The following is a 24998-nucleotide window of genomic DNA, read 5'->3' on the forward strand; positions in this document are numbered from 1 at the left end:
TACTATGTGCCAAGCACCACAGTAAGCACTGAGGTAGATACAAGATAATCAGGTCAGACACAGTCCCTGTCTTACATGGGGTTCACAGTCTAAGTAGGAGGGAGAACAAGTATTGAATCCCCATTTTCCAGATGAGGAAAGTAAGGCACAGAGAAGTTAAGTGACTTGCTCAAGGTCACACAGCAAGCAATTGGTGGAGCTGGGATTAGAACACATGTTCTCTGACTCCCAGGGGCTGGTACTCTTTCCATTCTGACCATGGTCAGTATTGGGGATGGTGAGGGCTTGTGGATGACGTGGCAGGTAAGGACTCAGACTGGTAAGTCAAGGCTAAGGAGGTTAGAGCAGTGTCTGGAGGGGATAATAATTCATAATAATTATGGTATTTGTTAAGTGCTTACTATGTGCCAGGCACTGTACTAAGCACTGGGATGGGAAGAAGCAATTTACATTGGACACAATCCCTGTCCTTTCATTCATTCATTCATTCATTCATTCATTCATTCATTCATTCATTCATTCAATCATATTTATTGAGTGCTTACTGCGTGCAGAGCAGTAAGGAAGTACAAGTTTGCAACATATAGAGACGGTCCCTACCCAACAACGGGCTCACAGTCTAGAAGGGGGAGACAGACAACTAAACAAAACATATAAACCAAATAAAATAAATAGAATAAATATGTACAAGTAAAATTAATAGAGTAATAAATATGTACAAACATTTATACATATATACAGGTGCTGTGGGGAGGGGAAGGAGGTGGGGGGGATGGAGAGGGGGAGTAAGGGGAGAGGAAGGAGGGGGCTCAGTCTGGGAAGGCCTCCTAATGTCCTATATGGGGCTCAGAGTCTCAATCCCCAATTTGCAGATGGAGTAACCGAGGCACAGAATAGTGAAGTGGCTCGCTGAAGATCACACAGCAGACAAGTGGCAGAGCCAGGATTAGAGTTCCGTGACCTTCCAACTCCCAGGCCTGTGCTCTGGTGGGGGAAAAAGTCGGCACAGTTAAGGCGTGTACCACCCTGGAGGCAGTAGAACTATCAACATGGATGGATGGCAAAGCTGCCTCAAAACAAAGCTGGAGAAGTCAGTGAGAGCAGGAAGGAGAGAAAAGCTTCGAGTCATTTAGATATGCAAAGGTAGGAGGAGGAGGGTGGGGGAAGAGGAAGGAACAGAGGAAGTGTGTGCTATGAAAATAGTATCAAGAAGCAGACTCCTGGCCCCTAAAGAGATCTCTGTAAAACCTCAGAGCCAGGAAGCCACCCCATCTCCGCTCCTCAAACCAACCCCCTCAAAGAACTGGCTCCTCTCGCCCAGGTGGCCTGAAGCGGGGTGCTTACCACCTCTGGGATTTCTGAGTGGTTTCTTATTGGCGTCTGCACTTCTGAGGGGGTTGAGCTGTGAGATGGCCAGGTCCTGCGCTCTTGAGGAGGAAAGGAGGAGAGGGTGACACCCTCACCCTTACCCTTTCAGTGGGAAGGCTGAACCTGAAGGTCATGTCAGGGAAGTTTCCTGAGCTGATGGCCTGGGTCTGAGCTGCTGCCATCCCACATTGCCCTGGGGAGACATGGAGTTTCTTCCCAATGACCGGACCCTCTCTGTCCTCCTCCTCCTTCTCGGTAAGTGTAAGGAGAGATAGAGTCAGACCCTACTGCTTCCTCTCTCCCCCTCCCCAATCCTCCCCTCCCTGTCCCCTGGTAATTGTATATTGAGGCAGACATGTACAGGGATGAAGGCTTCTTATCATGATATTCACCAGCCCAGAAATAGAATCGTTTCATCATATTAATGTCTATCTCTCCCTCTAGACTGTGAGCTCGCTGTGGGCAGGAATGTAACCACAGCTGCCGGTGCCAGCGGCGGGACTGGAGCACACCAGGCCCCACACAGGCCCACCCCACCGCCCACTCCTCATCCCTTCTCCCCCCATCCCTTCCCCCACCCCTATTCCCCCATCCTTTCCCCCATCCCTCCTCCCATGCCTTCCCCAATCCCTTCCCCCATCTGTTACCCCCATCCCTTCCTCCACCTCCCCATTCCCCCATCCTTTCCCCCATCTGTTACTCCATCTCCCAACCCTTTCCCCCCATCCCTTCCCCCATCCCTTCTCCCCCATCCGTTACCCCCATCCCCTCCCCATCCCCCATTCCTCCCCCCCATCTCTCCATCCCTTCCCTGGACTGATTCCCTTCTCCCTTAACTTCTCTGTGCCTCATTTACCTCTTCTGTAAAATGGGGATTAAGACTGAGAGCCCCCCGTGGGACAACCTGATCACCTTGTAACCTCCCCAGCCCTTAGAACAGTGCTTTGCACATAGTAAGTGCTTAATAAATACCATTATTATTATTATTATTAATGTGTCTGCTTGTTACACTGTATGCTCCCAAGCGCTTAGTACAGTGATTTGCACATAGTAAGCCCTCAATAAATATGACTGAATAGTCAAAGGAACTAATCAGAAAAGCCACATCTATAGTAGCTAAATTAGTTTATGTTAATTTAAATTAGTTTATATTTGTATCTACACTTAGTTAAATGATTGTGAATTTGATTAAAACACTGTTGGCTAGGCTCTATGTCACTCGGGGGAGTGTTTTAGGAAAAAGAGAGTGGGTGCTGTATGGACTGACTGTTGTTTCCCACTCACTAGCTAGGGACAATACGAATTTCAGAAGATATGCAGCTTGGTGATTTTATTGCAAGCCTGTTGGAAAAGCTGAGCTCTGGGCATAGTGGAGTCATGATGGCAGCTCTGCTACATGGCTAATGGAGCTTGTCTTATAGGGTGCATAGCTGGCTATTTACTGATTAACATTTGTTGAAGGTAGAGTGAGAATCATAGCTTCATTGAATTCCATTTAATAATTAACAATAAATACGGGATTTGTTAGGCGCTTACTATGTACCAAGCATTGTTCTAAGTGCTGGGGTAGCTACAAATTAATCAGGTTGGACATGGTCCTTGCCCCATGTAGGGCTCACACTCTTAACCTCCATTTTACAGATGAGGTAACTGGGGCCCAGAGAAGTGAAGTGACTTGCCCAAGGTGACACAGCAGACAAGTGGTGGTTTGGAATTAGAACACAGGTCCTTCTGATTCCCAGGCCCCTGCTAGAGCTAGAGTTAGAGCTGATGGGGGAGAGTGACTTTATCTACTTGTTTCTTGGATACGTAGTACAGTTTTCCACATGGAGTAAGCACTCAAGAGATAGCACTGATTGTTGATAATAATGATAATGATAATAAATTTTACGGTATTTGTTAATCACTCTCATATATCTGACTCCAACCTATGCTCCTGCAATACCTAGCATATATCCATCATAGATTTACAGCACTTAGAATCAGAGGCAGAGAGAAATCCCCTCTCGCACAAAGAATTTTTGAAATTTTGGAAACCTCACAGATAAATCTGTTCATTGTATTGGAAGCCTACATACTCTTCCCATGATTCTCCTGGAGTGGATGCTAATTTCATTGCACTCATTGTACGCTGTCTCCTCTGCTTCATACAAGTACATGTAGGATCCTGAGTTTCCAGGAGCAAGTGTGTTCATCCTACGTTTAACCTGATCCAGATAAAGAGAAGAATCAATCAGTCAGTCAATCAATCATATTCATCATCAATCGTATTTATTGAGCACTTACTGTGTGCAGAGCACTGTACTAAGCGCTTGGGAAGCACAAATTGGCAAGATATAGAGACAGTCCCTACCCAACAGTGGGCTCACAGTCTAAAAGGGGGAGACAAAACCAAACATACCAACAAAATAAAATAAATAGAATAGATATGTCCAAGTAAAATAAATAAATAGAGTAATAAATATGTACAAACATATATACATATATACAGGTGCTGTGGGGAAGGGAAGGAGGTAAGATGGGGGGATGGAGAGGGGGACGAGGGGGAGAGGAAGCAATTACTGAGTTCAGAGAACTTGGAAGAATACAGTATAACAGAGTTGGTTGATTTGTTCCCTGACCACAATGAGTTTACAGTCTAGGGGGCAAGGGGGCAGACATTAATATAAATAAATAAATAAATAAATAAATAAATAAATAAATAAATAAATAAAAAAGATATAATCATCATCATCATCAATCGTATTTATTGAGTGCTTACTGTGTGCAGAGCACTGTACTAAGCGCTTGGGAAGTACAAGCTGGAAACATAATAATAATATATAATATTATAATATATAATATATAATAATAATAATGGTATTTGTTAAGTGCTTATTATATGTCAAGCACTGTTCTAAGTGCTGGGTAGATATAAGATAATCAAGTTGTCCCACGCGGGCCTCACAGTCTTAATCCTCATTTTACAGATGAAATAACTGAGGCACACAGAAGTTAAGTGGCTTGCCCAAGGTAGCCCAGCAGTCAAGTGCAGAGCCAGGATTAGAATCCACATCCTCTGACCCCCAAGGCCTTGCTCTTTCCACTGGGCATGTACATAGGTGCTGTGGAGCTGAGGGAGGGATGAATAAAGAGTACAAATCCAGCGCTTAGAACAGTGCTTGGGACATAGTAAGCACTTAACAAATACCATCGTTATCATCATCAAATATGAGGGTGACGCAGAAGGGACTAGGAGAAAAGGAAATGAAGGCTTAGTCAAGGAAGGCTCTTGGAGGAGATGTGCCTTCAATAAGGCTCTGAAGGAAGGGAGAGGGATCACCTGTTGGCTAGGAAGAGAGAGGGAGTTCCAGACCAAAGGCAGGATGTGGGCAAGAGGTTGGCAGCAAGATAGATGAAATTAAGATACAGGGAGTGGAATGGTATTAGAGGACCAAAGTATGCCAGCTGGGTTGTAGTAAGAAATCAGGGAGATAAGGTAGAAGGGAGTAATGTGATTGAGTGCTTTAAAGTCCAAGGAAAGGAGTTTCTGTTTGATGCAGTGGTGGATGAGCAACCACTCAAGGTTCTATGCATGTGGGGAAACATGACCTTGACGTTTTTGTAGAAAAATGATCTGTGCCGCAGAGTGAAGTATGGGCTGGAGTGGCAAGAGAGACAGTAGGCAGGGAGGACAGTGAGGAAACGGATGCAATAATCCAATTGGGATAGGATAACTGCTTGGTAGCAGTTTGGATGGAGAGGAAAGGGTGGATTTTTGCAATGTTATGAAGGTTGAACTGACAGGATTTGGTGATAGATTGAATCTGTTGGTGAATCCATGAGAAACCCAGCCTTCCTGAGACTGGGAGGTTGAGTTTATTGTGGGTCCTGACCATTGTCTGACATGATTCTACAATCCAGCCACTTTGTGGCACCGGTTTGGGCAGGGGGCAAACCCAGAACCTTTGGCTAGTTGCCCAAGGTGGTAAGGGGAGGAAAATGTCTAAGCTAATAAAAGACTTCCTCACTGTCAAGGGATGTCTCCACTTCCCCTCACTGTGGTGGGGAATGAGGTGCTCTAATAATAATGACAATTGAAGTATTTGTTAAGTACTTACTATGTGTCAAACACTGTAGCAAGTGCTGGGATAGATTCACAATTATCAGGTAATAAGTCTCTTTCCTATATGGTGCTCACAGTCCCGTGGTTAGGGAAAACAGGTATTTAATCCCCATTTTACAGATGAGAAAACTGAGGCACAAGGGAGTATATGAATCGTTCAAGGTCACATAACAGGCAAGTAACAAAGCCAGGATTGAAACCCAGGTCTTCTGACTCCTAGGCCCATGGTCTTTCCACTAGACCATGCTGCTTCCCGTGAACTTCCCAGCTCTGAACAGTACTGGGTGCGAAGGTGAGTCAAACAAGACTTGATTCTGCCCTCCAGGTGTTTCCATACTACTGGGGAAATAGTGTTACCACGAATATACTATATTTAAGACATCAAAAATCACAACTCACAGAAGCAGAGAACCCAAACGATAGCTGAATGTGAGTCTGAAGCCCCTAAGCTTAGTTATAGGGGTAAGCAAGGGCTAGCCAGAGCTGCGGATACCGGTGTCTCAGTCAGGTGGAACTAATGAAGAAAAGGCAGCTCTGGTTGGTCTTGAACAAAGTTTTCAAGAAGGGGAATGATGTGGTTCAATGATGAGGAGACCAAAGAGCAGTTCAGTTAGAGAGTAGCATGACCAGTGGTTTTTTTGGGGGAGAGAAAAGTGTGTGGGACTGAAAGTATTTTAGCCTAACTGGAGCAGAGAGCACAAACAGGTGTTTAGTGTGGGGGATATGAGTGCAGACAGATAGAAGATAATAATAATAATGATCATTATTGTTATGGCACTTACTATGTGCCAAGCACTGTTGTAAGACTGGGGTAGATACAAGCTAATCAGGTTGGACACAGTCCCTGTCCCACATGGGGCTCACACTCTTAAACCCCATTTTACAGATGAGGTAACTGAGATGCACAGAAGTGAAGTGACTTGCCCAAGGTCACACAGCAGACAGGTGGCAGCACTGTGATTGAAACACAAGTCCACTAGGTCTCGCTGCTTCTCTTGGCAGTTTGAGTCCATCATTCTTTAGGGGAGATGGATTGGTCTATGAAGTTGTTGGACATTGGTACAGGACCCCAGTCTGACCCTAGGGATGCATGAGTAGCTACTAAATATCCAGCCAACTCACTCTCCACACCACTAGCACTCTGAAGGGAGAAAAGCCCTTGGGGAGTGGGGTGATATCAGAGCCTCATGGGCCAGCTTGAATTTTCCTTTAGTAAATGCACAGATCACCCTGTAGGAAGGCCAGATACACAAAATTTTTTTCCTAATTTCTCTAAATAACCTGTCTCCTAAGAGGAAAATGGACTTCCAGCTTTCCTCATGCAGCAGTTGGTTCACCGTCTCCAGTTAGAGTGCAGGTGAGAAGGAAGGGTGTGGACTTCTTGAGGAAAGAAATGATTCAACTTCCCCATGGGCAGATGATCAAGTAACACTGTTTCTTTATTTCAGGATTCTCCCAGGCTTCACTCACTGAAAGTTCTTCGGTCTCACTCAATGGAACAGTTGGTCAGTCTGTCCATCTGCCCTTTCCCTTCGGACTCAAGACACCAGTTCCTGATCCTCTGACTATTAAATGGCATTTACCTGGGAATGAAACACTTGGCTCCTTCACAGGCCAGCACTGCTCCATCAGTGCTGACTGGGGGAATCTCACCCACTGTGCAGAGAAGTCGTTCTTTCAGGGTCCACACCATCAAGGCCGAGTGAAATTGTCCCCTGAAAACTTTTCTCTGCTGCTCCGGAACGTGAGACTCAATGACAGTGGAATCTACACTGTCAGAGCCAGTAATGTAAATATGAAGATAAAACTGTCAGTGTTTGCAACAGCAACGGAGCCTCCTGTCACCTCCAGATCAACAGGTATGGAGCGACCACGAGTATTGCAGGACACCCATAGGCACTGGGGACTCTACTATGGTAACCTGTCTCCTGTGATAGTTAAAGAGAGAAAGAGAAATATATATATATATATATATATATATACACATAGAGAGAGAGAGAGAGAGAGAGAGAGAGAGAGAGAGAGAGAGAGAGAGAGAGAGAGGACATTTCAGGTTCTTAGATAAGATTGCAGTATCAACAGTCCTTCTGCATTGTACATCTCTATTCAATCCACAGTTCTAAATGAGGTTGGAATTGAAGATGGAAAATAACCTAGAAATATCCCACATGTGCAAATAAAACTCATACTGTTACCAGAAGGGCTAAGGAGTCAATCTTCATTGAGAACTTATTGTGTGCAAAGCATTGTATGAGGTTCATTCATTCAGTCATATATACTGAGCAGTTGCTGTGTACAAATCACTGTACTAAGCATTTGGGAGAGTACAATATCACAATAAAACAGACATATTCCCTGCCCATAATGAGCTTACAGTCTAGAGATGAACTTACAGTCAAGGTTCTTGAGACAGTACAATACAATAGAGTTTTCATTCATTCATTCAATCGTATTTTTTGAATGCTTATTGTGTGCAGAGCACTGTATTAAGTGCTTGGGAGAGTACGATACAACAATAAACAGACACATTCCCTGACCAAAATGAGTTTACAGATTTTAGTCGTATTCTCTGCCCCCAAGGAGCTGACACTCTACAGGTGGAGACAGACATTAAGATAAATCATAGTTACGTACATAAATGCTGTGAGATGGAGGGTGGGGTAAATATTAAGTGCGTAAAGATCCAAGTGCTTAGGTGATGCAGAAGACAGATGGAATAATAGAAATGGTAAGCTCCCCCTCTAGACTGTAAGCTCAGTGTGGGTAGGGAATGTGTCTACCAACTCTTTGTTATATTGTAGTCTCCCAAGTGCTTAGTACAGTGCTCAGAACACAGAAAGCTCTCAATAAATATGATTGATCGATTAGAAGCCTCTTGGATGAGGTGTGACCTTAATAAGGCTTTAAAGATGGGGAGAGTGGGGTCTGTAGTGTATGGAGGGGGCGGGGGGGGTGGCGGTTTGAGGTTTGAGGAAGGATATGGGTAAGATATAGGCTGTGAAATATATGAAGCTGAGGTAAATGAATAGGATGGTGTTAGAGGAGCGAAGTGTGTGAGCTGGGTTGTAGTGAGGTAAGAGAGAAGCAGGTAAGCTGATTGAGGGCTTTAGAACCATTGGAATGGTTGATGGGCAACTGGTGAAGGTTCTTGAGGAGTAGGGAGAAGTGGACTAAACTCTTTTTAGAAAAACGATCTGGGTAGCAGAGTGAAGTGAGGACTGGAGTGGAGAAAGACAAGAAGCAGGGAAGACAGCAAGGAGGCCGGTGCAGTAGTCAAGATGGGATATAATAAGTGCTTGGATCAGCATAGTAGCAGATTAGATGGAAAGGAAAGGGAGTATTTTACTGGTGTTTTGAAGGTAGAACTGACAAGATATGGCGACAGATTGAATATATAGGTTGAATGATGTAGATGAGTTGAGGATAATGCAAAGGTTATGTAGGGGCTTGTGAGAAAATAAGGGTAGTGGTGTTGTCTACAGTGATAGGAAAGACAGGGGAGGACAGGGTTTGGGTGGGAAGATGAGGAGTGTTTTGGACATGTTAAGTTTGAGATGTCAGTGGTACATCCAAGTAGAGATGTTCTGAAGGCAGAAGGAAAAGTGAGACTGAAAAGAAAGAGAGATCAAGGATTGAGATATAGGTTGGGAATCATCTTCATAAAGATGGTGGTTGAAGCTGTGGGAGCAAATGAACTTTCCAAAGGAGTAGGTCTGAGCATAGCAGACAAGAAATTGTTTTCCCAAGTCCCAGTCTTTCTTTCACTTAAGTATGCCTTAGGCAGAAGAGAAGATCACCATTGTTGCATCTCTCTGGCCCCAATTCTCTCGGCTATTTCTTCCTGGTGTGTATTATTTCTCTAAATAGCAGTAATTCTACCAGCCCAGTCTGTGCTATTCAGGCCTCCTCCAGGAGGCCTTCCCAGACTGAGCCCCTTCCTTCCTCTCCCCCTCGTCCTCCCTCCATCCCCCCATCTTACCTCCTTCCCTTCCCCACAGCACCTGTATATATGTATATATGTTTGTACATATTTATTACCCTGTTTATTTATTTATTTATTTTACTTGTACATATCTATTCTATTTATTTTATTTTGTTAGTAAGTTTGGTTTTGTTCTCTGTCTCCCCCTTTTAGACTGTGAGCCCGCTGTTGGGTAGGGGCTGTATATGTTGCCAATTTGTACTTCCCAAGCACTTAGTACAGTGCTCTGCACACAGCAAACGCTCAATAAATACGATTGATGATATTCAGAGCTGACCCAGCTAACTATGTTCTCTTCTTCCCCTCAGGCCTACAAGCCCCTCTGTGAGAGGAAGCTGTGTCCTTAGAAAGGTGCAGTCATTCTTCAAGCCTGTAGGTCACATCTCTCAAAGTTGAACTTAGCACTAGTAAGAGACTCAGGCAAAGGGGACCTAGGCCAGGCTGTTTGCCTGGACTCCAGGATGTTTACACTCAGACAGGGTTTATGTGACCCATATGGAGCAATTTCTAATAGCCTCCTGTGCCCAGACTAACCATGAGGGGACAAGGTGGAGGCTGGAGATGCCAGCACCTAGAGATAAAAACCAGTAAGAAGATGCAAGAATGGCAGGCAAAAGTAGAGAATCTCCAGCTCTGCAAGCCCTTCTCTCTTTCTCTGCCCGGCTCCCATAGAGGGAGAAAATTAATCATGGTCTGGCCTGTCTGATTATTGCCTGGCTCATGGAGTATTAAGCATTTGAGAGAACTTTTGCAGAGTTGGGCCATCTCAGCCCTAGAATGAATTGACAGAGAACTCAGGTGGGAACCAACTGTGAAAGAGAACTCCCTCTTCTCTGCTGCAAAACAGACTAAAGGTCATTAAATACCCTTTGCTTCTGAGCAGCAGGAGGCATGATCTACTTCCTCTGGTGTTCCTTGGTGAAATTTTGTGCTTGTCCTGTCTTGTCTTATGCTGTCGAGTCGTCTCCGACCCATAGTGTCACCATGGACACACCTCTCCCAGAATGCCCCACCTGCACCTGCAATTGTTCTGCTAGTGTAGCCATAGAGTTTTCTTGGTAACAATACGGAAGTGGTTTACCATGGCCTACTTCTGCACAGTAAACCTGAGCCTCCGCCTTCGACTCTCTTCCATGCCACTGCTGCCCAGCACAGGGTGGTCTTGATTTGTAGCAGACTGCCTTCCGCTCGCTGACCACTGGCCAAACTAGGAATGAAATGAATATGTCCCTGCTTGACTCTCCCTCCCATAGCTGAGACTGGTAGAGTACTGGAAACACTCCAGGTGTGACCCCGAAAGGGTCATTTGTGCTAAAGTTTTTATTGAGCACTTACTGTGTACAGAGCACTATACTAAGCACTTGTGAGAGTACAATACAACAATAAACAGACACATTCAAATTCCTTGCCCTGAGTTTACAATCTAGATGGGGGGGGGGGCGGTGACAGATATTAATATAAATAAATGTGTACATAAATGTGTACATAAGTGCTTTGGGGCTAGGTGGAGGGATGAACTATGGGAGCAAGTCAGGGTGACCCAGAAGGGAGTGGGAGAAGGGGAAAGGGAGGATTAGTCAGGCGAGGCCTCTTGGAGGCAATGTGCCTTTACTAATGTTTTGAAATTGGGAAGAGTAATTGTCTGTTGGATTTGAGGAGGGAGGGTGTTCCAACCCCGAGGCAGGATGTGGGCAAGGGGTCAGCAGAGAGATAGATGAGACCAAGGCATAGTGAAAAGGTTAGCATTAGAGGAGCGAACTGTTGTAGTAGGAGAGTAAATGCTCAATAAATACGATGAAATGAATACACATCAATGTGCGGGGAGAGAGCACACACATTTTTGCAGTGGTTGGTGACAATAACTTCCAGAACAAAATTGCTGCCCTGAGCACTGGATAAATAATAATAATAATTGTGTTATTTGCTAAGCACTTATGTGCTAAGCACTGTACTAATTGCTGGGGTAGATAGATACAAGGTAATCAGGTCCCACATGGGCTCACTGGCTAAGGAGGAGGGAAAATAGGTATTGAATCCCCATTTTGCCAATGACAGAACTGAGGTACAGAGAAGTAAAATGATTTGCCCATGGTTACACAGCAAGTGTCAGAGTGGGATTAGAACCCAGGTCCTCTTACTCTCAGGCCTGTGCTCTTTCCATTAGGTCATGCTGTTCCCTGCTGGCTGAGAAAGCAACTAGCTAACCGTTAGGGATGTGAGATGTCCCGAGTGACAGGAAGGATGCTGCTACCTGGCTGACAGAAGAACTCTATGAGGACCCAGAATGAAAATACATGATAGACCAAATCTGGCTGCAGGAAAAGATTCATTGGTGCAAAGTTTGCTTTCCCTACTTCAGTGGAATGAGACACGTTTTAAATCAACTTCAGGAGAGATCAAGGGCCTGATAGTCAGAAGGTCATGGGTTCAAATCCCAGCTCTGCCACTTGTCTGCTGTGTGACCTTGGGCAAGTCACTTCGCTTCTCTGTGCCTCAGTTACCTCATCTGCAAAATGGGGATTAAGACTGAGCCCTATGTGGGGCAGGGATGTGTACTACCCAATTTGCTCGTACCCACCCCAGCACTTAGTACTGTGCCTGACACATACCATAAATATTATTAATTATTATCACCCTGGGCAGCTGAGAACGATATTTCTGGAGCCTGAAATCACCTTTATCACCCTTCAGTCAACCCTAGATAACCAGGGTATCCTGAAGCCAGAGAGCCCTATTGATTGGCTGATACATTTCCAGCTTTTCCAGCAGCCAGCCCTGGCTCCCACCGTGCTCTTTGCCTCTCTGGTTCATTGGAGTTTGCAGCCTCCCTGGGGTCTGCTCCAGTTGGAAGTGGGGGCAGGGAGCAGTACAGGGCTGCCAATCCTCTGGGCAATGCTGCCAAAGGCCAGGGCTCCCAGACCCAACAGAAACAGGGCATGAGCTTGCAGATTCCTGAACAGAATCCAGCTTCTCAAGGTGCAAACTCACATGAACTCATTGTATAGCCAGCCTCCTTTCTATTTCAGTGTAAAGGTAGCTCACTTAGGATTTCATTTTGTAAGTGAGTGTTAGCTTTGCTTCAGGTACATTCAGTCTCTCAGGACAAAATGCATAGCTGCTTTTTCCCTATTCTAACTTTGGAACTAAAGTGAGGGAGTCAGTCAGGCCTGTTCCCCCAGAATCTTTGATTCTGAACCTGTTTTGATGGGCTCAGGAGAACTGTGCTGGGGTCAGACCCAGGAGGGATGCAGTGATGGGAGTCCGGTTGCCGGGGCTTTTCTTTCTCCCTTAAGTGTGTGACCTTGGGCAAATCACTTACATGCTTTGTGCCTCATTTTTCTTATTTGGAAAATGGGGATTAAATATCTGTTGTCCCTCCCCATTAGATTGAGGGACAGGGACTGTGTCTAATCTGAATGCACAGTGCCAACCCCAGTGCTTTAGCACAGTGCTTGCCATATTGCAAGCATTTAACAAGCACCACAATTGCTATTATGATTGTTGAGCTCCCTGCTATTATTGGTTATTATAAATCATATTTATTGAGCGCTTACTGTGTGCAAAACACTCTACTAACTAAACACGGTACTAATAGTTCACAGGCTGTTGCCAACATTGCCCCAGAGTTCAGAAAGCCCAAGGGTGTTGCCTCCTGCACTAGAACTGGGAGGGAGAATGGCTCCTTTTTGAGCCCCTAGAAGTACAGGATCCTGAATGAAACAGAGGCAGGATGGAGCAGCTAAGAAAAGGAAGCAGCCGCTTAATCTGACCCAGAGCTCTGGTTCTTTCCATTGCTGGGGACCTTCTCCAGGGGGGTGACAGGGTTGGTCTATCTGTCTAGCCATCTGTCCACATGGAATATTGGAAGGGGGACGATGGAGTCGGGGAGGGGGTGGACGGGTGGCCAGGATATGGTAGCAGGCTCAACGCACATTGAGTCAGGCTTGGGAGCAAGCTTCAGGTGTTGTGGGGTGCTTGTGGGGGCAGTCTTTGTGGAGGCAACCACCTAGAACCCTGGGAATTATGAATAATGGAATCCAGGGTCCATTGCCATTCCAAGATCTCCCAGTGTGCATGCTTTATTTCTGGGACTTGGAATGTTTTAGGATTTTAATCTCTTACCCACATGGGACAAAATCCAGCCTTATCCTATTGGCAATAGTGTCCTCTTTGATCTCCTCCCTCAAAATGTACATAACTTCATATGATTTTTTTATCAATTAATTATTTCTAAATAAAACATTGCAATTGATAATGTCTTCTTTTTAACAGGGAAAAACAATGACAACCCACATTTTGGGGTTCTAATAGGAGTCATCATTATCACAAGTTGCTGTGGTTTCATCCTTCTCCCCTTGCTCATTCTGTTCTTGATCAGAAAGATGAAGGGTAAGCTGATGAGGGCCCTGTGGTTTTCTTCATACTGAATGCAAATGATTGTCAATCCTGGTAATGTAAAGAGAAAAAAATGGACAATCAACGAATATGGTGGGCTGGAGAGTCAGCCAACCATGGACTATAATGTTAATAATTGTGTGGGGTTTTAAGTGCTTACTATGTGCCAAGCACTGTTCTAAGTCCTAGGATAGATACAAGATAAAAAGGTTGGACACAGTCTCTGCCCCATTTGGGGCTCACAGTCTAAGGGGAAAGGAAAACAGGTATCATATCACCATTTTACAGATGAGGAAATTGAGCACAAATAAATTAAGTGGCTTGCTCAAAATCACACAGCAGGCAAATGGCAGAGTCTCCTGACTCCCAGTCCTGTGTTATTTCCACTAGCTAAACTTGCTTCTAAGGGCAAATCCAGGAACTGGAGTGTGGTGAGGGGATCTCAACCCCTCCAAGACTCTCCCTTCCTAGTGGCCAAGGCGAGAGGCTCTCAGTCTGTAAAGATCTGGGGTGGGAGATACTTCTGGAATGGATCTCTTAGTGTGTGATCGAAGGGCCTCGTTCTTTGGACCCAGAATCTGTCATTACGCAGAAGGGCCCAGTATGGTTCAGGGTCCTTTAAGAAGCAGGCAGTAGCTGCAGGGGATATGGGAATTACAGGCCAGTAATAGTGACTCTGCATGCCCAGCATGGCCCCATCAGCCCGACCTGAGGACATCAGCACTAAATGGCACAGTGTCACCCTCAAACTACTCTATTTATATTTTATTCACCCTAAAACTATTGAGAAGCAGCGTGGCTCAGTGGAACGAGCACGGGCTTAGGAGTCAGAGGTCAGGGGTTCAAATCCCGGCTCCACCACTTGTCAGCTGTGTGACTTTGGGCAAGTCACTTCAGTTCTCTGGGCCTCAGTTACCTCATCTGTAAAATGGGGATTAAGACTGTGAGCCTCACGTGGGACAACCTGATCATCTTGTACCCTCCTCAGCACTTAGAACAGTGCTTTACATTTAGTAAGCACTTAACAAATGCCATCATTATTGTTATTATTATTCCTTTGCCTACAGAACGTGCCCAGAAAGTTAAGGAGAATAGGATCATACAGCAGCTACAGGTAAGGCCTGATTGTTCTCTGGTAAGGGGCTCCATGTCTGTGGGAATAAAGAGACTGAACACTGGTAACTGAGGGCTGGCAGGAGCCCAGAGCTCTCAATAATAATCGTATTTTTTTAAGTGGTTATTGTATGTCAAGCACTGTTCTAAGCACTGGGGTAATAACAATAATAATGATGGTATTTGTTAAGTGCTCAGTAGAAAGAGCAAGGGTTTTGGAGTCAGAGGTCATGGGTTCAAATTCTGCTCCGCCAGTTGTCAGCTGTATGACTTTGGGCAAGTCACTTCTCTGGACTTCAGTTCCCTCATCTGTAAAATGGGAATTAAGACTGTGAGCCCCCCGTGGAACAACCTGATCACCTTGTAACCTCCCCAGCACTAAGAACAGTGCTTTGCACATAGTAAACATTTAATAAATGCCATTATTATTATTATTATTATTATTATTATTATTATTATTATTATTATTTGCCAAGCACCATTCTAAGCTCTGGGGTAGATACAAGGTAATCAGGTTGTCCCATGTGGGGCTCACAGTCTTAATCCCCATTTTACAGATGAGGTGACTGAAGCCCAGAGAAGTGAAGTGACTTGCCCAGAGTCAGACAGCATACAAGTGGTGGAGCTGGGATTAGAACCCATGACCTCTGACTCCCAAGCCAGGGCTCTTTCCACTAAGCCACAGGGCGGGTATAAGTTAATTAGATCAGACACAGTTCTTATCTCACATGAAGTTCACAGTCTTAGGAGAGAGGACAGGTTTTACAAATGGGAAAACTGTGGCCTAGAGAAGTTAAGAGATTTTCCCAAGATCACACAGCAGGCAAGTACGGGAGCCAGGATTAGAATCCAGGTTCTCTGACTTCCAATCCTGTGCTCTTTCCACTAGACCATTCTACTTAAATGTTTTCCCTGTACCTCCAAAGGCTTGGAATAAATCCTTGTAGACATTTTATTTTTTGTCTGATTAATTCCTCACATCAACTCCCACCACTGTGCAGCTTCAGTCCTGTCTAAAATTATCATCAGACATCATGCAACTCTGTAGAAACACTCCTGGATTCTGTTTGGAGGATTTCAAGATGCTCTATAGCACTTCCTCAGAACTGACTCTTCTCTTGTAGTTACTTACTATGTGCAGAGCACTGAACCAAGCCTTTGAGAGAATAAAATGCAACAGAATTAGCAGACACATTCCCTGCCCATAATGAGCAATCAATCAATAAATCAATAGTATTTGTTGAGCACTAATTGGATGCAGAACTATGCTAGGCACTTGGGAGAGCGCACACAGTATCTACTAGCTTCTCCACCTTCCTCTCCTGAATTTTCTTCTCCTTCCTCCTGATACAGGAACTATATTGTGCTGAGCTATCTTCCCTGGAGACTCTGATTGACCCTTTTCTTAGTGTTTCAAGACTTGAGGGTCACACTCTCTAAATCCCCTAGCCCTGCTGCAAGCCTAGTGCAGCACATGCCCAATAAATACTCTTCCTCATGCCCAGTAAATACTCCAAAATCCAGTCACAAAACAAACCTAGCCTGAGAGGTAAGGATGATATGATGATGGTTCCATATACCCTGGCCTAACCCTCCATTTTGAGAATGTCTGTGAGCCCAGGTAGTCAATAAAGTTCCAAAAAAGTATTGGAGAGATGAGTGTTCACTCAGAGTCTATTTAGAAGGACTGCAAAATCCTAAAAAAGGACTAAAGGCCACTTCAGTCACCTATTTTTGCTGAACTGTATCTGAAGGCTAATGACAATGGCAGCAGCCCACATAGTAAACACTGCCGATGTAGGAAACGAGTCAGTAATCTAGTATAATCTTTATAGTCTGTGGCTAAACCAAACATTTCCTGTCTAGAGAGGTAAAGAAAGTCTGTAAATCAAGCTGGGTTCTCTTCACTAAACAGACATGTTTTCTCCAACCATCCAAGATCTCTTTGGGACATTATCAGTCAATAACTGTTCATGGTAATAGCTTCCAGTCAGCAAAACCTTCTTCTGGATTGGCCAAGGGTTTAGTAAAGTGTTCTGCACACAGTTTGAGAAGGAGCATGGCATAGTGGAGAGATCATGGGCCTGGGTGTCAGAAGGTTATGAGTTCTAATCCCGGATCCATCACTTGTCTGCTATATACCTTGGGCAAGTAGCTTCACTTTTCCTGGGCTTCAGTTACCTCATCTGTGAAATGGGGATTGAGACCGTGAGCCCCTTGTGGGACAGGGACTGTGTCCATCCCAATTTGCTTGTATTCACCCCAGTGTTTAGTACAGTGCCTGGCACACAGTACGCATTTAACAAATTCCATAATTATTATTAGTAAATGTTCAGATACCATTGACTGATTGGCCAAACAGAGTCATCTATTTAGGACAGGACTTAAACTTAGGGTTGGAGAGTATGGTGCATTCTGGGAAGGGCTGAGCATGTTTGCACTATACCAGTGCCCTGGAAATTTCCCTTTCACTCGACTTGAGGGAGTTCAACTAGGTCCCATTTCTTGGCTCAAGACTCTTGCCAACACACCCAGCCCTTGGGGCTGTTGTTACACTTCTGAGGATCAGATGGGACTGCATCTTTAGCTGCTTCCTAAGGCCTAGCTATGGTCATTGAAAGGGCCCCAAACCTCTGACCTCCTGCTTATTCTTATGTGATGAGGCTTTTCCAAGAAGCACCGTGACTTTGACTCGACACAAGTCAAAGATAAAGATCGAGTCTTCTGGGCCCCACAGAGAAACCCCATTCAGAGTCCTCTTGAACAAAGTGTGAGCTCCTGTTTCTCCCCAATCCCTGGTGAAAGGAGGGAAACGGAGGGGAAGGGAGGGTTTCCTCCTGCTGTGGGCTGTGAGAGAGCACTGAACCTGAGCTCTCTGGCCCCTCTCCAACAGGGGGCCCAGACCCCCTCCAGGAGACCTCCCTCAGCCCCTGATCAGGACTCCCCAAGCTCGTCTTCTTGTGTAACACAGCTCCATGTCAGTCTTACCCCAGCTGTGTGAGCCCCCATTTCAGCACAGGCTGCAACCCCAGGGGAGGGAGCCATCAGAACCCTAACATCAAACCGTCCTGCTTCCCTCTGCCTGTGGGAGCTAGCAGACTTCCCACCCTCCCAGAATCTAACCTGGAAGCCTGGGTCACTCACTTTCTCTTCATTTTCACCCAGATGTCGAGGCCTGAGAGACACTGCCTGAAGACTCAGCCACTCAGCCACTCCACAGTTTATGCGGTGGTTTCAAGAACCCAGAGGCGTGAACCATCCACATCAGATCTGCACCCCACATATTCAACTGTCCAGCTCCCAAAACAGGAGGCCCAGAGCCTGGCCCAGTAGGAGCAGCATTTCCAGGGTCCACATTGGGTTTCCCCAGCTATGAGCTCCCCTCAGTGTCTCTGACAGGAACCTGGAGTTGCTGAAGAAGGACTCGGCTGGGAAAACTACGAAGGCATATCGTCCCCAAGGTTGGCAGGGGCTGGGCAAGGCTGGGGCAAGCTGCAGCAGAGGCCTTGCTGGGCAGGGCTATGGCAACCATCTTTCCTCTTCCTGTTTCACAACTAACTACCTCATTCTGACCATTTCTTGCCCATATGACTCCTTCCCCTCTTCTTTGCCTCACGACTCCCCTCCGGCTTCTCTTCCTGGGAGTGTTGAGTGTAAGGGGAACTTGTGTGGAAATATACTTCCTTGCTTCATGCCCTTAGTTAACCTGGAGTAGAGTGTTTTGTTTCCCACTACCAGGTAGATGGATGTGAGATCGAAGGATGGGTCCACAGAGAAAAAAGACAAGATACCTTCTTTGGGCCCAGACACCTTCTTTGGGCCCAGACCCAAAACCAATTCAGGAAGCAGAATGACATTAGCCGGGATAAGCCACCTGGCCTTGTAAGTGCTCTTCCACTGGACTAGGAAGTCGGGGTGGGCAAGAACTCTAGCTAACATCCTACAGAGTCCACATTTTTCACTGTTAAGATTTTTTCTTTTTCTATCCAACACCTATATTCTACACCTTTTACCTTCATAGTATGTCCCTTCTGATGGGGTCACTGCAAGATGGAGAGATAGTATTTATTAAGTGCTTCCTATGTGACAAGCAATGTGTTAAGTGCTGGGGTAGATACGAGATAATCAGATCAGACTCTTTCCCTATCCCACACAAGGCTCACAGTCTAACGGGGAGGGAGAGCAAATATTTAATCCCCATTTTGTAGAGGAGAAAACCGAGGCACAGAGAAGTTAAATGACTTGCCCAAGGTCAGATGGTAGGTGGCAGAATAGAGACTAGAATCCAGGTCCTCTAACTCTCAGGCTCGTGCTCTTTCCACTAGACCATGCTGTTTCTCATTGCCATCGTCCTTGTTGTTGTCCAGAAAGGAGAGTGGCACTTGTAACACATAAGCTAGCTGGATGTGGGGATACAGCACTGGATGACCCTTGTGGCCCAGTAGGGCTGATAGGTAACGGGTACTGGGTACCCCATCTTTTAGGAATTGTCTCCCCTCTTGGGAGTGGTGACTGGTCGGGGATGGTCTTTGGTGTTTAGACCTTCCAAATCTTCCCAGAGATAGAAATGTGCTCTCTCCTGAAACCACAGCCCCTTTTCCCTCATCTACCACTTATACCCTCTTCCCACTGTTCTTACTTTTTCTGACTTTAGTCTGTCCAGTTGGTCACTGGCCCTGAACCTTCCAAATCTGCCCAGAGGAAGGAATGTGCTCTTCCCTGAAACCACAGCCCTTGTCCCCTTGTCTAACAAATATGCCCTCTTCCTACTGTTCCTACCATTTTCTGACTCTAATCTTTGTAGTTGTTAATACAACTGGATTTGTGTTGTTGTTGCTGTTGTTCTTTATTTTGTTTTGGCATTTCTCCCTGTTTTCGTAAGGTTGTGGAAAAGGCCCCAACCATTACTAAGCCTCTCTGAGGGTGTTAACCAAAGGTGGCTAACAAAATGGGTAAAAGCACGGTATTGGTTGCTGCTGCTGCTGAGATCACAGCGGTAATCTCTTCCATGACCTCAGTCTGCATCTATTTTCCCTACCGACCAACGCTACCACCCAACTAGGGAGGTGGGTAGGGACGGTGAGCACTCATCCTCTTCTTGGCTGGAATGTGGAAACCTATGGCACGTCACATGCCCTGACCCAGCCTTTAGGAGAAAGCAGCAGAATTGCTTGGACCTAGAGGGAAAAAGGCCTGGTTTGTGGATAGCGAGATAGTATTCTCACCAAGCCTGTATTTGGAAAGCTACTTCAGTTGAACAGGGATTCAAGGCACCTCCTTCCCCTGAAATATGTACTTCCCGTTGAGCAGGGCCCAACACCTATCAAGCTTGATCCATAAGTGGTTAGCCTCTTCATCCAGCCTTGCCTGCAATAAGGAGTCTTACCATTTCCTGAAACCATAAAGAATGAAGTGAAAGTGGCTGCTTTAAAGAAGCTTACTTTGTTTTCTGGGGCTACAACTTCCCTTCCCCCATGGAAACCACTAAAATCTAGAAACGCTTTCCACCAGCCGAAGGGATCCATTCATTACAGGAGTAGGATCATAGGACAGACGGATCTTAGATGATATCAGCTTGGGTGACAAGTATTGCCTGGAACTTGTCTTTAGGTGGTTCTGTGAAGCAAGTATATTTCGAAGTAATAGGACATCTGACATAGAATACTTCCTTCCAAAAATATAATTTTAAAATTGTAGTGGAATAATATTTCTACTCATATGAGCTGTTGAACAAAGCCCATTAAAGAAAATCAGAATCAGAATCAGCTATCATATAATGTTTATATAATGTTCATGTCTGTTTTCTCTACCATGTGTGAGTGTTTGTGTGTTAGGTTAAACAGAAAGTAGCCACAGAGATTTAGGTGCTAATTCTGCTGATATTTAGGTGGGAAAGAAAATGGCAACATTAGCTATGAGAAATTTTGAAAAATGTATCTTCCTAGGTCATTTTGGAAATGTTCCTTGCATCTCTTTGGAGGAGTGTGGCCTAGTGAAAAGAGCACAAGCCTGGGAGTCAGAGGATCTAGGTTCTAATCCTGACTCTGCCACTTGTCTGTTGTATGACCTTTGACAAGTCACTTAACTTCTCTGTGCCTCAGTTCCCTCATCTGAACTGGATTCAGTTCCCTCCTACTTAGACTGAGAACCCCATGTGGGACCTGATTATCTCGTATCTATCCCTTTGCTTCCATTCTCAGGAACGTACCTGGAGAATTTCCTGTACTCTACCAGTCTCAGCTATGGGAGGGAGAGTCAAGCAGAGGTATATCCATTTCATTCCTACCTTTGGTATTGGCTAGAGAGTGGAAGGCAGTCTGCTACATGTCAGAAACCCCCTGTGCTGGGCAGTGGCAGCACAGGATATAGTTGAGGGTGGACACTCAAGCTTACTGTGTGGAAGAAGGCAATGGTAAACCACTTCCATATTTTTACCAAGAAACTCTATGGCTACACTACCAGAATAATTGAAGATGGAGCTGGGACATTCCGGGAGAGATGTGTCCATGAAGTTGCTATGGGTCGGAAATGACTCGACAGCACAAGTCAAGGCAAGATCCCTTTGGTTAGTACGGTTCTTGACGCATAGTAAACACTAAACAAATATCCCAATTATTATTATTATTATTATCATTAACAGAAGAGACTGGCAATGTGTCTTTGAAGACTATTTAAGATAGGTCTGATAGGAGAAAAATCTTATCCCCTTATACATCTTATTTACTATATATCGAGTACTAAAACTTCATGCAAAACTTAATTACATTTCATTCCAATCCCCAAACTCCCAGAACAGGGAGGTCTACACTAGCTGGGTGAATTTAACTTTGAGGAAAATCAATCAATCAATGGTATTTATTGAGCATGTACTATGTGCAAAGCACTGTAGTAAGCCCTTGGGAGAGTGCAATATAACAGAATTAGCAGACATGTTCCCTGCCCTTAACGAGCTTGCAGTCCTGAGGGAAAGTGGTTTTTAAGCATTCAGACCCAGAAAGATGCTATCAAATGCTGTCTATAGACAAAAGAAGTCTGAGGCCATAGCCTTTTTTGAAAAGTGTCAAATTTTGGAGGAAGTTTGGAAATCACTTTCTCTCCTAGGTTCAAATTATGTCCTCACTTGCCTTTTCTTTCACACTTTTACACATAAATGGATGTCATAACAACACCTGAAACACAAAATAATATTGTAAAGATGGACTGAATGCATGTTGTGGTTGTTGCTAGAATGGATTTGAAGATTTAAAAAAATCCTGCTCTTCCAGTAGAAAGTCGCTCCCACCCCACAGCACTTATGTACATATCTGAAATGTATTTATTTTTATTGATATCTGTCTCCTCCACCCCCTTCAAGACTGTAATCTCGTTGTGGGCAGGGAATGTGTCTATTGTTGTACTGTACTCTACCAAGTGCTTAGTACAGTGCTCCGCACACAGTAAGCTCTCAATTAATATGATTAAATGAATGAAGTCAAGAGTTCTCTAAGGTTGCTACAATTGATCAATCAATGATATTTGTTGTTTTTATTGAGTGTTACCTGTGTGCAGAGCAATGTACTAAGTCCCTGGGAGAATACAGTAAATAATGCACCTTAGACACCCTAAATACACCCTTTCCAAGTGCGCTCAAGTTGTGGATTTAGGGGGCTGGGGGTTTGGATGTGGATGGAGACAAAATATTTCCTCCTTGAAATCCAAGGGGTGAGAGGCCTTCTTTAACTAAGCTCTCATTTCCTCTAGGCACCCTCCCTTCATCATCATCATCAATCGTATTTATTGAGCGCTTACTATGTGCAGAGCACTGTACTAAGCGCTTGGGAAGTACAAATTGGCAACACATAGAGACAGTCCCTACCCAACAGTGGGCTCACAGTCTAAAAGCCCCTTCTATGTGGACTATTCACTTGGCTATGAACCCTTTAAGTTCTTTGATATTCACCCCAGTCCCACAACACTTACTGTCCTTATCTTTATACTCTGCCCCTTCCCCTATCTGTAATTTATTTTAACGACTGACTCCCATTGCAGACCTGAGCTTCCTGTGAGCAGGGATCAATGTCTACCAACTCTATTGTATTGTACTTTCCTAAGTGCTTAATACAGTGTCTGCACATAGAATGTGCTCAGTAAATACCATTGATTGATTGTTGATTAATAATAATAATAATAATAATAATAATAATAATAATGGTATTTGTTAAGTCCTTACTATGTGCCAGGCAATGTTCTAAGCATTGGGCTGGATACAAGCAAACTGAGTTGGACACAGTCCCTGTCCCACGTGGGGCTCACAGTTTCAAGCCCAATTTTACGGATGAGGTAACTGAGGCACAGAGAAGTGAAATGACTTTTTCACAAGAAGTCATTTCACTTTTTGCCGAAAGTCACACTGCAGACAAGTGGTGGAACTGGGATTAGAACCCATTACTTTCTGACACCTAGGCCTGTGCTCTATCCCTGACCTAACCAACTCCCTCTCTTCCCTCTTCCAGAGAAGATGGTACTCCTTCTGCCTCCCTCCACTAGCCCTGGTAGCTCTTGCTGGAACCCAGTAGAGTCACCCCTCACTCCTCTAGGTGAATTGGTGGTTGGAGAGATGGAGACAGCAATGCAGCCCCCCAGAAACTCACTATCTTCTCAGGTAGCTCAGGTGAACTGAGTGCAAGGGTTTTGCTTATTTGCAAGACTTCATTAAGATGGAAGCTGAACAATAGACCTGGATGTCACTTATATTGGAATGCCAGTAACTCATAACTACTTTCCTCATGCCTGCATTAATCAGTAAGAATAATAATAACTACAGTATTTGTTAAGCACTTCCTATGTGCCAAGCACTGTACTAAGTGCTGGGGTAGATAATGATAATAATAATAATAATAATAATAATAATAATAATAATGTGAATGATACTTATTAAGTACTTACTATGTGCTGAGCACTGTGCTTAACACTGGGGTAGAAGCAAAAAAATCAGGTCCCACATTGGGTTCATAGTCTAAGAAGGAGAGAGAACAGGCATTGAATTCCCATTTTGCAGATGAGAGAACTGAGACTCAGAGAAGTTTAGTGACTCACCCAAGGTCACACAGCAGGTAAGTGGCAGGGCCAGAATTCGAACCCAGATCATCTGACTCCCAGGCCTGTGCTTTTTCCACTAGGCCAAGCGGCTTCCTAATGCTAGATATGAGATCATCAGATGGTCCATAGTGCTTACTGAGCAACTACTCTATGCAGGGCATTGTACTAAGCGCTTGGGAAAGTACAATCAAGGTAGAAGACATGCTCCCTGCCCAAAATGGGTAGGGAGTTTGTTTCATTATCACTGGAAGTCTCTTCCAGGTCATTCTTGGAAAGAAAACTCCCTCACAGACAAAAACACCAACGAAGTCAAAATGCAACAATACAAAACTGCCATCTTCATACTCAGTGCTCTTGGTGCAGTATCCTCCCAGGACCATTTTGGGAGATAGTGGGTATGGGGAAGTAGAAGAAAGGAGAGGGAAGAAACATTCTTCTGCAGAGAGGAAAGGGGAATCATGGGAATATCACTTTCTGAGACACTCTCCATCCAGCCCCACTATTAACCACATTTCTAATTCACATTGAAAGAAGGAGCATGGCTTAGTGTAAAGAACCCAGGCCTGAGCCTAGATTCTCATCCCATCTCTGCCATTTTTCTGCTAAGTGACCTTGGGCAAAATCACTTAACTTCTCTGTGTCTCAGTTTCTTCATCTGTAAAATGCAGATTCAGTATTTGTTCTCTTTCCTATTTAGACTGTGAGCCCCATGTGGGACAGGGGCTATGTCTGATCTGATGATCTTGTGTCTACCCCACTATTTGGTAGAGTGCTTGGCCCACAGTGAATGCTTACCAAATACCATTATCATGATGATTTTTCCCCTTGTGGTTCTTGCCTTTCTATTTCAGTGCCTGTCACTTTTCTGCTGTTCACTTCAAGCCCAGGGACCTGCTGACAGCTTTAGTAAGAAAGCTCAAAGATGCCTGTTCGCCTCATGGTTCTGACCACAATTAA

At 44.8% G+C, this 24998-nt stretch overlaps 1 pseudogene; it reads left to right on the plus strand.

Moving 5' to 3' along the window:
• The first annotated feature begins 1587 nt into the window (after window positions 1-1587).
• On the plus strand, window positions 1588-24998 carry LOC119929605 (annotated as a pseudogene).

This window comes from Tachyglossus aculeatus, chromosome 6 (assembly GCF_015852505.1).
Source record: "Tachyglossus aculeatus isolate mTacAcu1 chromosome 6, mTacAcu1.pri, whole genome shotgun sequence".
Classification (NCBI taxonomy): domain Eukaryota; kingdom Metazoa; phylum Chordata; class Mammalia; order Monotremata; family Tachyglossidae; genus Tachyglossus; species Tachyglossus aculeatus.